This window comes from Sinocyclocheilus rhinocerous, unplaced genomic scaffold, assembly GCF_001515625.1.
Source record: "Sinocyclocheilus rhinocerous isolate Xijiao unplaced genomic scaffold, SAMN03320098_v1.1 scaffold1670, whole genome shotgun sequence".
Taxonomy (NCBI): Eukaryota; Metazoa; Chordata; class Actinopteri; order Cypriniformes; family Cyprinidae; genus Sinocyclocheilus; species Sinocyclocheilus rhinocerous.
In genome coordinates this window covers 71,325-87,831 of record NW_015633549.1, presented here as the reverse complement: position 1 = coordinate 87,831, position 16,507 = coordinate 71,325, and the positions used below count along the sequence as shown (strand labels likewise).

Here is a 16,507-nt window from a genome sequence, read left to right as displayed (position 1 = left end):
TTCAAACTGTTGCTTCTGGCTAAAATATGAGTCCATAATATTGCTTTGTCCAGTGAAAAAGTCGTCTCGTCTGAATCAAATAAATCTGCACAGATCAAGCACCGTTTACAAGCCAAAACAGCTCTAAACAAATACAAAAAAAAAAAGAAAAAGAAAATGTATGTGGCTGAATTTGGATGTGAGAGACCACAAGAGATGGACTTTTTCACTGGAGGAAGCCAGTTATTATGGATTATGGTCTCATATTTTAGTTTAAAAAAAAAAAAAGGTCTTGATGCATTTGTTTCTTTTGGTTTCACAAGACATTAACTGATGGACTGGAGTGGTGTGGATTATTGTGATGTTTTTATCAGCTGTTTGGACTCTCATTCTGACGGCACCCATTCACTGCAGAGCATCCATTGCTGAGAAACTGATGCAATGCTACATTTCTCCAAATCTGATGAAGAAACAAACTCATCTAACATCTTGGATGACCTGAGGGTGAGTGAGCACATTTTCAGTACATTTTAATGTTTGGCTGAACTATTCCTTTAAAGCAGAAGTTCTGATCTCATTGCCGGTCCAAACCCTAGTAAATGTGGTACTGCAGTACTGTTTGTGCACCATTGCTTCAAATCTTTTCCCCTGCTCTCTCTCTGTGGAGAGACGGGAGGCGACGGGGTCCGGCACATTCCAGAGCACAGAGGGGTCGCGTTTGCCCTCAGCAGGGACGACAGACCTGTTGAACTGCTCTCAGCTGGCTTTCAGCTCAACAGATGTGGGAGAGAAAAGAGGCCCGTCCCAGCAGAGAGACCCCAGAGACGGAGGGGAATCTCTTCCGTTCGGCTGGGACAGCAAACTGAACTCATAAGAACATGTCCAGATCATATTTCACCTCAAAATCAAAAGAAAAAAATGTTGTATAACGAAAGAAGATTATTTTCATGAAGCATGTATAGCCTAACCCAAATTCTCATTACAGTTATGTAAAAATAATTGATATATATTATTTGTAATAGTAGACATTATTGATATATTATATATAGAATACACAAACTGAGGGATGAGTCAAACTTATTGTCTGTCATAATCAGCTGAGCTTAACTTGTATTGTTCATGTTACTGTATGTTCAGAAAGTTACATATTTGCACTTTTCAGAGTTATTTAGTATTATTTATTACATACTAATACCTTAATAAATTAGTATGTATTCATATTTTGAATTAGCTTTTATTTTGTATTTTCAGTCTCCATTTAAATTTTTGTAAATTTTTGTTTTTGTAATTTTGTTGTAATTTTGTCATTTTATTATTAGTTTTTTTTATATATATTTCTATTTAGTTTTGGTTTATTTTATTTCAGTTTTAGTAATTTTGTTTTGCTTTTTCTCATTTTATTATTATTTATTTAATATTTCTATTTAGCTTTAGTTTACTTTATTTCAGTTTTAATAGTTTTGTTGTGATTAATATTTTAAATGAGCTTTTATTTTTATATTTTCAGTTTCCATTTAAATTTGTTACATTTTTAGTAATTATATTGTGATTTTGTCATTTTATTTTTATTATATTTAGCTTGATTTTAGTTTTAGAGTAATTTTGTTGTGATTTTCTAATTTTATTACATACTATTATATATTAATATTTTAAATGAGCTTTTATTTTTATATTTTCAGTTTCCGTTTAAATTTGTTACATTTTTAGTAATTATATTGTGATTTTGTCATTTTATTTGTATTATATTTAGCTTTATTTTATTTTTTAGTTTTAGAGTAATTTTGTTGTGTTTTTCTCATTTTATTAGTTTTTTATTTAAATTATCTTTATTTATTTCATTTTAGTTTTAGTAATTTCATTGTGATTTTCTCATTTTCTTTTTTTAATATTTATATTTATTTTATTTCAGTTTTAGTTTTAGTAATTTTAGTACTTCAACTTAAGCTTATTTTATTTTAGATATTTACCAAGACAGCATTTCTAATTTTAGTTTAATTTGTTTAGGTTCAGTTAAGTTAAGGTTTTCATCTATTTATATTTAATTGATATATTATTTATAATAGTACACATTATTTATATATGCATATGCTTCATGCTTCATCACATGAACACATTCTGTAATCCAGCAGTAAAGTGTCTCATGTGTCCCGTCACTCACAGCTGTCGTTCCTTTAGGGTTGGATCATGACATTTGTATCTCCAGTTGTTGATACTGTAGCTAAATGTTCTGTTGAATTTTTAAAAAATCATTTAAAGAATTAAAGTAATATGAATCAATGAAATCTCAGCTAATTATTGATACATACAAGCATATAAGCCATAACCAGGATGACATGAACGCAAAACAAGAAATGAAAACTGCTGTGGATGAGCTTGTTGTCCTTGTTGGTCGGACAGACAATTTCCAGAGATTTCCCAAGAGGAAGTCCATTCCAGTTCTTTATGTATGAAAGGCCAGTGTATATAACACTGCATGCTCTTCATCTGATTGGAGAAGAAACATGTGCTGAACAGTACAGTATTTGCTTTACTTGACTTAGTTACAAGGTTTATTATTTGATTCAGGAAGATCCCAAATAATAAAACAACAGCAAGAATAAAAACAATTGCTCGTTTACTTTGACAGCCTGTGCACATTATACAGCTGCGTGGATGGTTTTACTGGAGCATAGCATTGCCTTTTAAATTGCCCAGCATCTGCCCCCAAAATAATTTTAGGCTGGAGAAACAGGTTTTGATTTTTAAAGTGCATCATATTTCAATTATTACATCAAAGCACGGACTCATAAGCATCACAGATGTCTGGCCTAAACGCTGTATATCCTCTGACATTAGAACAGTCCATAGTGAGTCAGTGGTTCTTTTGAGTCGATTCATCTGAACTGATTCGCAATGCTTTTGCAAATCACGGAGTAAAACAAATCTGTGGGCATATGAGGTAAGTAAGAAACATAAACAACGTCTGGCACAATATTGGTAGGTATTTTATCTGGCATACAATATCCTGATAATTTACATCAAAGTAGGCCTACGTTGTGCAAACGCGTATGAGCGAGAATTCAAAAGAATCAGTAAATGTCGTTTTTGAACCGGTTCGAACATGTTTCGGACTTGTCATCGGAGGTAAACATCAAAAACGCAAGAAACGAATCAGTGAGTCGGTTCACACAAAGAGATTCCCCGCCCCGCGTCTCAGTGCAGCAGCTGACGGGGAGGGAGGCAGTGCGCATCGGTCACTCCCAGCGCAGTGTGTCCAGCCTCTCTCTCGCTCATTGCGCGCTGCGGACTCCAAAGGCGGTGAAGTTTATCACGTATTCTTTTATCGGTAAGTACAAACAAACCTTTTATTTTATCTTCAGTTGTTTTATTAAGAACGTACAAGCTGAAATGCGCTCGCTTAGACCCGTTTGCCGCAATAATAACCGTGATTTCTCATAAATACGTGGGTGGCGATGGAGTCCAAATGAGAGGAGTTTGCGTCAAAGATATAAATCCAGGTGTATTAAATGCTGATCCAGATTTAGAGGCCTTAATGCATTCAAATAATCATTATTAGTTAATACAGTGTATGTTATATACAAACAAAGATTGAGGTTTGATGTGGTTATATGATAGTGGGAATCATAGACGTGAGCTGTGGAATAACGGTACAGTAGAATATGGATGCAAACAGGCGTGGTCAGATCCTGAGGCTGGAGTTTTGCCTTATTCAAAGCGCAGACATGCATTTGCATAACCAGAGGTTACTGTAATCAGTAATCTTACTGCATGGATGTGATTTAGCAGTTTGTGATGAGGTAACTCGTCATCTAATGGTATAAATGTGTAAATCTGGCGCGTTACTCTCAGTGACCTGAAATGGATGTTGATCATCTCACTGCGGTAACTCCAAAGAGAAATCACCATTTCACACGTTACTGTTGCGCGACAGAACCGCAGCGGGTTACTAACATCCTTCAATCGTCCCCGCGGGTTTCTGTTTTCACACTTCAGGCGTCGCGTCGCGTCCGTTTGCGAATGATGATCGGAGGCTATTCGTGACATTCCCTGCAGTTGTGGATTTAAATTGTGGTAATCGCTTGAGAGGTTACACATAGAGTGTTTGTTTGTCATGCTGCAGTACTAATGCGGCCTTTGCGTGCTTATTCTGGGCAAGTGCGCAAAAATCGCACTAAATAAATAACGCACATTTGCGCGGTTACGCAGTCGCCACATTAGCGCTTAATGGAGACCATGAGACTAGTGCAGCAAAACAGTCGGACATGATGTCATAATGGCACATGTAACGCACCGCGAGTGTTTGTGATGTCATAAAGCCACGCGCATGACGCATAACATCGGAATGCAATACTAGCGTACTGTGCAACTGTTCTTTAATAGTATGCACGAAGACAGCTTAAATGTTTCAAGTGGCATCCAGTTGTCATTGCAAATATTAAAATGGCTATTTTGCACTGTGATCCAATTTTAATCTCTTCTTAGCATAAAGGTTGAGTCAAGAAAACGTTAAAAGGCACAGAAAATGGATAGTTAGGAGTAGTGCATTCGATTGCAGCTCTATTTTGATGAGTTTTGACTTTCACATGCTGTTTGCATTTATGCATTTAGCTGAAGCAAATTGTCAAAGAGCCAACAATATTCAGCAGTTTTATTAGACAACTAGTTAAGGAAGCAAGCTATAGAATAGGAGATTTTTTTTTTTTTTATATGTACAATATGAAGTCGTATGCTATTGCAAACACAGCCTGAATGCCCTCCAGAGCGCCAGGCAGTCCCCATAGTGATTCTGTCTCTCCCAGCAACATTCACCAGAGACGGCGAGGAGTGCATTGTGTGTTCTGACAGCAGGATATTTCATTAGTTTAATGGCGGGAAGCGGGAGGGGATTTGGAGGTGTTAAAGAAGACCTGAAACTTGCAAATTCACTGGAATTTAAAGCAGCTCCAGATGGTTTTGTTGGACCCCTGGAGTGACGCTGCTCACATATTCCATTTGTTTTTACACTAGAGCCCCACCTACTATATATTATGGCCACATTTAGTCTCTGGGTGATGTTTGCACCTGGATATCAAATCTTGAGGACTTTCTGAGCAGTTTTTATGCATATGCACTATTAAAAATAAAGGTTTCATGGGAAGTTTCAAAGTAATGTCATGGAAGAACCATTTTTGGTTCCTCAAAGAACCTCCAAGTAAAAGGTTCTTAAAAGAGCCATTTTGAAAAGCTTTTTCCTCTGTAAAGAACCTTTTATGGTTCCATGGATGTTAAAGGTTCTTCATGGAACCATTAATGCCAATAAAGAACAATTTTTTTTAAAGAGTGTAGGCATATGCATTATTCTAGATAGGCTTCCTCATAAAATGAGCATGCTGTTTCTTTAAATAACCTTTTGTCTTTGGATGCATAGAATCATTGGTGTGAATGAGATCTGGTGTGAAACTATTTCTCACTGCAGTCTGAGAACTCATGAAGCATTCTTCACACTGGTGTGAAATGACCTTTCATTTGATGCTTCAGTCAGCACCATGTTGCTTTTTGCTCTTTGGAAGACAAATTTATTTTTCATTTCTTCTCTAATTAATATTTACCCCTTCCCTTTTATAGTTTTAATCAAGATTTGGCAGATGATTGAGTCAGTTTTATTGGTAAAAGCTTTGGTTCTGGTTGGGCTCTTGGCAAGTTTTCTGAGTGTAGTGGCATTTAAGAGCTTGGCACAGAAAATGCACTCTGCATTCGTTTTTTTCCCCCTCTTGATGCATCAGCTTTATGCACAGACCTATTTGCTCAAGAAGACTTCCTCAGCTTGCTTTACAACTATAGAGTTGCAGTATGGCCTTAAACAAACTCTACGCAAATGCAGGTGCTTTGGATCTTAATTTCATGCATTGCTTTTCTGAAATGTGTTAGACCGCAATTCATAATGCAACACAAATACGCATCGCCGCAAGGAGTGTTGTTGTAGGCGTCTTCATCTACAGTCCGTTTTCTTGGCTAGTTTTCTCTCAGCATGGCACAGCAACAGTTATTAGTTTAAAATAAATTGTTTAAATAGAACTGTTGACATGTTTATAGTTACCTACTTGATTTCTGGAGGTTTTTACTGCCGGAACAATGCAAGAATGCATGTTAAAGGAATAGTTCACCCAAAAAGGAACATTCGCTGAATATATTCTCACCCTCAGGACATCCAAGATGTAGATGAGTTTGTTTCTTCATCAGATTTGGAGAAATGCAGCATTATGGATCCTCTGCAGTGAATGGGTGCCGTCAGAATGAGAGTCCAAACAGCTGATAAAAACATCACAATAATCCACACCACTCCAGTCCATCAGTTAACATCTGGAGACGACAAAAGCTGTGTGTTTGTAACAAACAAATCCACCATTAAGACGTTTTAACCACAAACCATTGGTTCCAGCTAAAATAATATCCATAATATCGCTTTCTCCAGTGAAAAAGTGGTCTGGTCTGAATCAGGAGAGAAATCTGCACAGATCAAGCACCATTTACAAGCCAAAACAGCTCTAAACAGATATGTGGCTGGATTTGGATGTGAGAAACAACAGGAGATGAACTTTTTCACTGGAGGAAGCGTTATTATGGATTATGGACTCGTATTTTGGCTGAAAACAACTGATTAGAGTTAAAACATCTTAATGATGGATTTGTTTTTTACAAACACGCAGCTTTTGTCTTCTCCAGATGTTAACTGATGGACTGGAGTGGTGTGAATTACTTGTGGATTATTGTGATGTTTTATCAGCTGTTTGGACTCTCATTCTGACGGCACCCATTCACTGCAGAGCATCCATTGCTGAGACACTGATGCAATGCTACATTTCTCCAAATCTGACAAAGAAACAAACTCATCTACATCTTGGATGGCCTGAGAGTGAGTGCATTTTCATCTAATTTAATTTCTGGCTGAACTATTCCTTTAGCGTTTGCATGCCATGAATGTTAATTTTTCTGGCCTATTTGAGTAATGAAACCTTGATTTGCATCCCATGAAACTGGTTTAAATTGGCTCCAGCTTATTTTAGTTAGTTCGTTGAAGTTTGATTGATTGTTTAGCATCAGTACGATCTTATCATTAAACGTGTTCATATGTTCTTGCATTAATCAAATCCCAAGCTCTTTCCTGCACTTCAGTGAATCGCTTGATTCTCTTTATAGCAGCCAAAATAAGCAGTAGAATTCACAGACTCTCCTGTCGATATTTCCATCATGTGAATGGCTTTCGGTGCGCCTGTCCAATAACAACATCACAGTTTCCCTCCGACACTTCCCAACAAAATGGAGCTTCCACTCAAGAGCAGCGAAGCGTGCAGCGACACAATATCCCGTGGCTTTTTTCATAAAGGGATACCTGTTGTACGGCGAGGGTGAGTTCATTTCTCAGCACAGACCGTGTTACAGTAGGACAGGTGGTGGGGGTTCGATGTTTACCATCAGGGACGTTCTGTGTGTTAAAGAGGGGAGGAGCGCTCGAGGTTTGGAGGCTGTAAGTGACTGGGGACCAGCTGTCATGACTGTGGACAACAGGTGAGGGACACATGGTCCCTATGGGTGGCCCCTAGAAAGAGAGTACTGTTTGTGTTAGGGCTGGGTGATAAAGCTGGAAAAAATTATATTGTAAATTATAATATTTTTTTAGAAAACAAATTCAGCCTTTTCAGCCTTTTATGAGACTATTTGATGTAGGTTTTAGATTTTGTATTTGCTCTAATATATATATATATATTTCTTGCAAAATAAAATCAAAATGTTCAATGCAAAAGAAAAGAAAAAAAAAAAATTATTAGAAATAATCAAAGCATGATTTTTCCATGCTGTTTTTTTACAAATCAAACATATGGAAAAAAATATTATATATTTTTTTATTAATAAAGCATTTTAAAATCATTACAGATTAAAAATCCCTGTTCATTTTGTATCAGAAAAATAATATATTGTAAATTTTTAATATGAACATATTAAAATGCATTTAAGCGGTGATTTAAAACAAGCAGTAAATCTAGTTTTTGAACCAGTTTGAACATGAATCAGACTTTTCAATGCTATGTAAAAATCGTAACACCATTTGAAATTATTGAAAAGTTTACTTTTTTTTTCATTCAAATAGTCATAATTGTTGCAAAATAAATTCTAAATTTTAAATGCAAAAGTAAAACACAGGAAAAAAATAGGAAATCATCAAAACATGATTTCCCATGCTGTTTTTCACAAATTGAACAAATGGAAAAAAGTAATTATATATTTTTATTAATAAAGCACTTTAAAATGATTGTGGCATTCAACATGTTGATTCATTTGAATAAATAATGTGTATATATAGTAACTTTCTCCAAAGTGCAGGGCATGTTTTGGCTTTTTTAATGTCATGTTGAAAGTGTAATAGCGACAAATCTTTTCTTTTCTGTTTAACAGATTATCGAAAACAGAACAAATGTTGGGCGGGGACTTGCTTCTATGCATCAGTTGCTGATTGGATGTTGAAATGTGGGTGTGGCACTCAAAAATGGAGGCGGGTCTAAATGCGAGCTTAAGGGGGTGGAGTTTAAACTCATTAAATAATTGTAGAAGTCTCTCATTCCACCGGAAAATCCAGTTTGATTGAACATTGCGAGGCCAAATTTACAACATGCATTTAGAAACAGGTGAATTTTCATTTCATTCTGAACGAGCACATGCCTGAAACACCCCCTTCTCCGTGTTTCTACAGCTGCCGCTCCTCGGGCTGCCTGGAATTTAATTTACGCTCTTATTTTTAGGTCTGAGAGCGTCTAACCCAATGGAGGCGGAGGAACTGAAAGCCATTTGTCTGCCCGGTTGCTTTGATACTCACTGCTTTGAGCCCCTTTGCGACCTCAAAAGAAGCAAAACTAATTGCAACGTCCAGTTGTGTCTCAGAGTCCGGGCTGAACGTTGCATTATTGCAGATCGAACATCATTTTCAGAAGTGTTTTGTAGTTTTGAACACACGCCCTGCACAGTTTGACAAAGGCGTGTGTCAGAACATTCTGTACAGGATTAGATCACATCTTTATTTAGGATAATTTCCGTAATATTCTGTTTAATGTTCAGATTTCGCTTGAACCAGATGTCCACGGCTCTAACAAATCAAACAAAGCAGTTGCATCAGATCAATGGAGCAAATAAAAGGCATTGGCTGAGGAACTGTTTCCTGTATGAGCGTATATGTTGGTGTGGAGCTCGGGCGATGGCTGATGTGCTTGGAGCAAACAGAGATTGAATTAGAGGAAATGAGGAAAGTCCTGAGGGACTGGGTGAGGTCTGCAGTGCTGGACGTCCTCCTCTCCTCTCCCTGTCATTTGATCCCTTCGCTCTCTGCGTCTGAAGTGTGTCGGCTGATGTGTTGCAGGATCATGAGATGATTAGAGAAGTATGAAGCATCTCCATCTCGAAGCTTTTAGAAGCCATTAGAAGAAGTACGTCTTCCCAGTTGAAAATTTTATTTTTTCATTAAGAATTATATGTTTTAAATATTTACAATGTTATAGTACATTTATTTATATTTTATGTTTTTTGCTGACAAAGTAAAAGTATATATAATTAATCATTTGGATTTTGGGAAAATTTAACAAGAACAATGTGAAATCAAAACTTTTGCAAAGAGAAAGAGAAAAAAGAGAAAGAAAAATTTTTTTTTTCCTGTGGGTGTTTGCATTAATCAGGCTTAAATCTTGAAAATTAAATGTTTAAATTTCAGATTTTCAGTAGTGCTGGGCAACAATTAATCGCATCCAAAATAATAGTTTTTGTGTACATAATATACTGTATGTGTGTGTACTCACTGTGTATATTTATGTTGTATATATAATGCATGTATATATTTAAGAAAAACATGTTGTTTATGTATTAAATATATTTATATTTAATATAAATTATATGAATATAAATATAGACATGTAAAAACATGTAAATATTATCAAAATATATACTGTATGTGTGTGTATTTATATATACATAATAAATATACACAGTACACACACACAAAATCTTTTATTTTGGATGCGATTAATCATTGCCCATCACTAATTTTCAGGGAAAACAACAACAAAAACAAAAAAGTAATCTTAAAAAAATTAAGTCATTTAAATTTATATAATGATTTTTATTTTTTTTTAAATTATGCACAACTCTATTTATTGGCTAAATATTGATATTGGATAAAGTAAAACCAACACACTCTCATGGCAATTCTTAAGTATTTAATGTTTTGGTGAATTGGCGGCGGATTTATATACTCTTAATTTTTCTCTAAAAATCATGTTTCGTTGAATCAAATCATACAAATAAATACAAAATCAGCAACTCGTAAAATAGTTTTCTTATGAGATTGGATTGGTGAAACTTGAAAGATACAGTGTTGTCTAATTTGTGAGCGAATCGTTATTTTGATTCGACAACGCTGTTGAATCAGTTCAAGATTCAAATTCATTAGTCAAGCAGAGTTGGAACCTTAATGAAGGATTTTTGCAAACACTAATCATCAAGCCCACTATGAAACACGCCTGTTTCCTGTAGATTCTCTGGCCGAAAGCTTTCGCTGGTTTGTCTCTGGCAGTTTCCAGCTGCACAGTTTAGGCCAGCGTCCAGTTATTGATCCGTCCGCTGTTTTTTCATGATCCGTTCTCCCATCCGGCCTCACGTTCAAGCTCAAGGTTCAACAGCTGTGCCGCTGCGGGTCACGACCCGACCTGCACCTTAATCGAATCCCGATCCTGAGCCTGGAGCTCCTGAGGGATAAAGCCCGGCTGGAGAGAAGAGGGTGAGACTACAGTACAGCGTGTCCCTGATTTAGCCAGGGCTGTGCTGTAATCCATATGGCATAGAGCTGTCGGTCGGGGCTGTGAAATAGGCTGGTCGATAGATATCGATGGGAGTGTTTATATGCCAGGAACTCGCATATGTTTGTATGTCTTGAGTTGTCCTTGATGCTTTTAAATGCACCTTCAGCTCTTTGCCAAAGTGCCAAATGCAATTATTAATGCAGTTTAGCTTCTGAAAAGCTTGAAAAGTTTACTTGATTCTAAAACGCATCATGTTGGATGCAGTATGCTGGCATCTTTGTGTTTTATGCCATTATCATTTTTGAGATATTAAGCACATACTTGTTCCAAAAGGGAGTTTTCATAGTGATGCCGTAGAAGAAACAATTTTGTTTCCCGTGAGAACGTTTCAGAAAAGAACCATTTTTTTCTTAGACTGAAGAACATTTAAAAAATCTTAAGAGCTATAAAGAACCTTTTGTGTTTCCATGAATGTTAAAGGTTCTTCATGGAACTGTCAATAAAGAACCGTTATTTTTAAGAGTGTAAATACTTTTTTACTATTAATGGAGAAGGAAGTGTATGAAACGTGTGTTAGACATTGGGAATGAATGTAAACATAACTTGTTTGCTCACAAATAAACTCCACAGAGTAGCTACCTTTTATTTTGGGGCCCATGAATCAGTTTTATTTTTCTCTAAATTCAGTGCTGTTCATTTTATTTAATTTTTTTCTGTATTTTGGATTTAATACAAATTTAGCGTAAAAATAGTGTCTAATGAAATTAATTCATAAAACTTTAACAAGTTAATCAGTCTTTTAAAATGTAATCAAATTAAATTCCACAATAACTTTACAGCAAAACATTTTTTATTTTTTTATTTTTGTCAAATAAGATGCTGCACAACAGAACTGTACAAATTAAAACATGGATGAAAAATATCTTTTTTGTATGATATTCCTTAAACAAACAAACAAATAAAACTTTGAAACGTACAATTGGTATACAAAAGTAGCTAATATATTTCAAGTTCAAGTTAAACGGGACTTTTATTTTGGCGAGCTAATATATTTCTGTCCTAATTTCTTCACGTCAATCCAGACTTTTATTTTGGCGGGTTATCGTGAAGATCTTTCAGTTTCCGTTTCAGTTTGTTTTTGTAGTTCGGTAGTTTTTCTCAAATGAAACGGTAAAAGCAGGTGAAGTTATTCTCAGAGCAGCAGTAGAGATGAAGTTCATGTGTTCATGTCCTCATATTCAGATGGAAGATGCTGAAATCGCGTGAGTATCATGTGTGTTTGAGTTTGTGTAGGAAACAAAACCGCACCATTTATTCGCGCCTTAATTTCTGCTGCGTGATCGGCTGTTTAGATTGAATCCACATCGAGTAAAATGTCCAGAGCTTATTGTTATTGACATAAATATCGCCCAGCCCTACCGATAATGATTAATGAATCCCTTCAGAGTTGTGATAAAGAGTTTTTGTCACTTTGCGAAGTCCATCTGTGTTCCTCAGAGGTTTGTTATCACACAAAAACTGGTGTTAAAAAGCAGAGCGATCACAGCTGTCCTCAGCCGCCTCACAGACATGTAATGTATTTGTGATTCCTCTCCTCCTCCTCTCTGGGTTTCTCTCAGTTCAGGCTCTATCCCAGAACACACTGCGGCTCCTCCCTGCTGATCTCATCGCTGTGATTCCAGCACAGATGTGCAGTAACATCAGGACAATACATTATATTTTAGATATAGAACCCACAAAGAACATTATATATGCAGTCCTTGTGTGTACAGTATTTTAAAATATGATGTTATAATAAAATTAAGAAAACAAGAAAAGCAAAGTTGGCACACCACAGCTCCAAAAGTAGAAAATATTTATGTTCTCACCACAGGTGATGTTACGAGCCTAAAAGCACTTCAATAATAATAAATGTAAGTTAAAATCGAGCAAAACAAAATGAAAAAAAAAAAAAAAAAAAGTAAAATTAAGCAACTCAGATCATTTGATTTTGATAGATTGTAATGAGATCTTGCCTTTTTTCTTAGGAGAAATGTATATTTCTAAATATATAATATATAATTTCAAATATTATTATATTTATTTATGAACATTTTGTTTTCTTTTTGTTTGCATACAGTTAAGTAGTGGTCGACCGATATGGGTTTTTTGACAGCCGATGCCGATATCTTGGAAAGCAGGGTGGCCGATGACCGATATAATTTTATTTATTTTAATTTATATTTAAGAAATTTGAAATCATTTGAAAATGGATTAAAAATAATTGTGTAAAATAAACATACTTATACTTTGGAAGACAAAGCATTTTTCACAAATAAATAAATATTTAATAAAAATCTAATTTAAAAAGGAAGTAAACACGGTAACCAACAAGGCGGCACTCAGTATTCTGGGAAGTTTGTGTGAATTATTATTATAATTTTTTTCAAATAAAGCCAAGGTAACAGTCATTTTACATACAGCACGCAATGAAAATGACATGAATATGACAGCGGGCAACTGCATAAAGCGCAGCATAATTTGAAATCAAGAGTTTAAAGTTTGTCGATCGCGCGTCTCCAGTGAAGCTGAACTCTCCTCCTGTAAGCATTCAGTTCACACGGACCGACCGTCACGCAGAGAACAACACGCGATCATGCAGGTCACATGCACACTTCACAAGATCTCAACTAGATTTGACTAAGTCTGCAAGGTTTGTGAAATTAAATGTTCATTAGTCATTCAAAGATTTGTTTAAATGATATAAATGCGTGTTTGCTGAATGCTGACGGCAAACGAGAAAGTATTATAATGTTTGCCTTTCTATTACTAATAATATTAAAGCAATCGTTATAATATTTTTTTATATACATTTTAATTCATTTGTTTAACAGTTCTATCTGATTATTAGATAGACTTCTATCTGTATTAAACAGAACTGAACGACGACAGCGAACAAGAGGGAGAATGTGTTTTTAAGTTTTTCTGTTTGGCCGATGTGTTCGAGGCGGGACTTTTATTTTGATGGCGCCGAGAACGGCTGCGGCAGCGCCTGAGCGCACACTGCTCACATTCTCCCTCTTGTTCGCTGTCGTCGTTCAGTTCTGAAAAATGCCAAATATCGGCCGATATATCGGCCTTGGCGATATATCGGTCGACCACTACAGTTAAGTATATTGAAAAAAATGATTCATTGAATTGACAAATTTTTTTTAAGGTAAGTGGTTGCAATCAATTTATTTTAGCTACATTTAAATACATTTTGCTGAAAGTTAGTCAACTAAATTTGTTTATTTAAATGTAGCGGAATTAAATTGATTGCCACCAGTTAGTTACCTTAAAAAATTGAGTATCATTTTTTTTCAGTGTATATAGAGCAATAATAAGAAATAATTGAGCTTTTGTATTTATTTATTTATTTATTCATTCATTCATGCAGAAACATCATGACAAAAGTATTTTTATTAAATTTTTTATATTTTTATGTTTTAAATAATATTTTATATTTACACTTCTTAGGTATATTTATTTATGAATATTTTGTTTTGTTTTGCCATGCTTTTTGTTGACTACCAGTGAAAGTATAGAGCAAGAAAATTAAACTGAATAGCATATATGATATAACAAGAAATGAATCAGTTTGTGGTGGAATCTTGCCTTTTTATCAGCAGAAATAAAAAACAAACAAAAAAAAACAGAAGAATTTAATTCTTCTAATTCAGTTCCATATAGAAGAAATAAAAATATTAAAGATTTCATTCATTCATTCCTTCCTGTGAGGAAATTCATCTCAAAATTTGTGATGCAGAAACATCATGACATAAGCACTAAAAAGATGCATGAATGCATCAGTATCAGGAACTGGATGGCTGTAATGTTTGCAAAACCCATCAACCTGTGGTCTACATGTTTAGGTGTTTATTTGTTGCGTTCTGAAGCTCATCTTGTGAACGGCATGTTAACAGAAACACAGCTATTAGTAGTTCTTGTTCATTTGAATGAAGTCGCTGTAGAATGCAGAGCGATTAAAGCAGGTTTCTATCTGCCTCCATTTGGAGGTTTTTATCCTTCAAAATGAGACGTGAAGGAACCGACAGCACAGAGCATTAGACAGAGGCTTTCAAGGTCACGATGCTAATGTGTAATACAGATTCTCTCTCTCTCACTTTCCCTGCTGCTTTTCTCATTAATGCATCCTCTCTGCGGCTCTGCGCTTCAGTTGTATTTTCACAGCGGAGTATCGCAGCAGAATATGTTCGACCGTGAACGAGTTACAGGTGTTTATTCCAGCATGAATGACGTGAATGATTCCTCAAATCATGTTGAGACACCTAGCGATGACCTAGCAACCAAAACACTCTAGCAGCTTGCTAAAACTCTGGAGATGTGCTGTGCTGTATCTTCACATCTGTCTGAGTCGAGGGCCTGGAAAACATGAGGTCATCTGAAACACTGGACGCTCGCTGGCCGCGCTCCATTGATCTCATGCTTTTCCCATAGTCCCCGAGCATGACTGAAACAGGAAGTGTCTCTAAATGCTGTTGATGAAAGTGTCCTGTACATTTCCATTACTGATTGCACTGATTTTTAAAAAGAATCAACAGGACAGTGAGTTACAGTTGTCGAAAAAATACATTCCAAATTATTTTGGCCTAAATTTAAGATTTATGTATTAATTGCATGCAAAATTTCCATGCATTTGGGTTATGCAGTTTTAACATAAACTATTAAACTTATTGTGACAGTCATACAACTATGCACCAAAAATAATAAATCATGACATAGTTTATTATTAACTATTTGCATCCATTTGATTTTATTTAAATCATATTTGCAAAATGCATTTACAAATTTTATATTATAATATGAAATTCTATTAATTGTACAAAATGTATAATGTTTGATATTTAATTTTATGATTATTTGTAATAATATTTTTTATAATTTACAAAAAAATATAAAACATATATTAGTTTAGTTAGCGATATAATTTTTTTTTTTAATATATTTAAAAAATATTTTTTATAATTCATCTCTAAATATTATGTATTTTCAAAAAAGTATAGTTTTTTTGTCATTTATAAACTGTGTAATTCAAATGGACAGGAATTTTATATGTAATCCAAATATATAAATCACAAATTTATACCTAAATATGTTTTCCAGTGCACATTGTTGGACCGTGTTTTGTCTAGAGTGTTTGAAGAAAACTCAACCATGTCTGAAAGCGTGCTCAGATTTGTGAAGTGATTTTCTCATCAAATTGTCCTGTAGTTGGTGTTTTGGTTGATGTGAATCTGTGGAGTCACGGCTGTGATTTGGGAGGGTTTCCAGCACATTCACTATCGATTCTGAAGCCGGATCAGATGGCCGGGTCACGTTGTTCTAGAAATGCGAGAAACAAATCAATATGTTGTAAACCCTTAATGTAATCTCACAGTCCTTGTGTCATCAGATAGTTCATCCTTACCTGAAAATACTGCATCATCATCATCATCATTCGTCAGTGAAGAAACTCTTTGTCTCTGTTTCTCATTTTACCGTTAAGTGTTTTATTGGCATGATGCAGTATGCATTCATTTTACTAAAGCATTTGCAGGTGTGCTGCGTACAATGAGAAACGAATAGAAAACAGTAGAAAGCAACAATGGGTTAAATGGGTAATATAAACGGATAAAATATATATATATATATATATATATTTCTAGCAGATATCAGTAGTGCAAATGAAA

The 16,507-nt window shown here is 35.2% G+C and overlaps 1 protein-coding gene across 1 annotated transcript in view; it reads left to right on the top strand.

Annotated features, from left to right (window-relative positions):
• Positions 1-3,187: 3,187 nt before the first annotated feature.
• The window catches only part of LOC107744586 (spectrin beta chain, non-erythrocytic 1-like), an 84,145-nt gene continuing 70,825 nt past the window's right edge, over positions 3,188-16,507 (top strand). The window contains exon 1 of the mRNA XM_016558307.1: positions 3,188-3,304. The gene's annotated coding sequence lies outside the window, so the exon portion shown is untranslated. The remainder of the gene's footprint in view (positions 3,305-16,507) is intronic.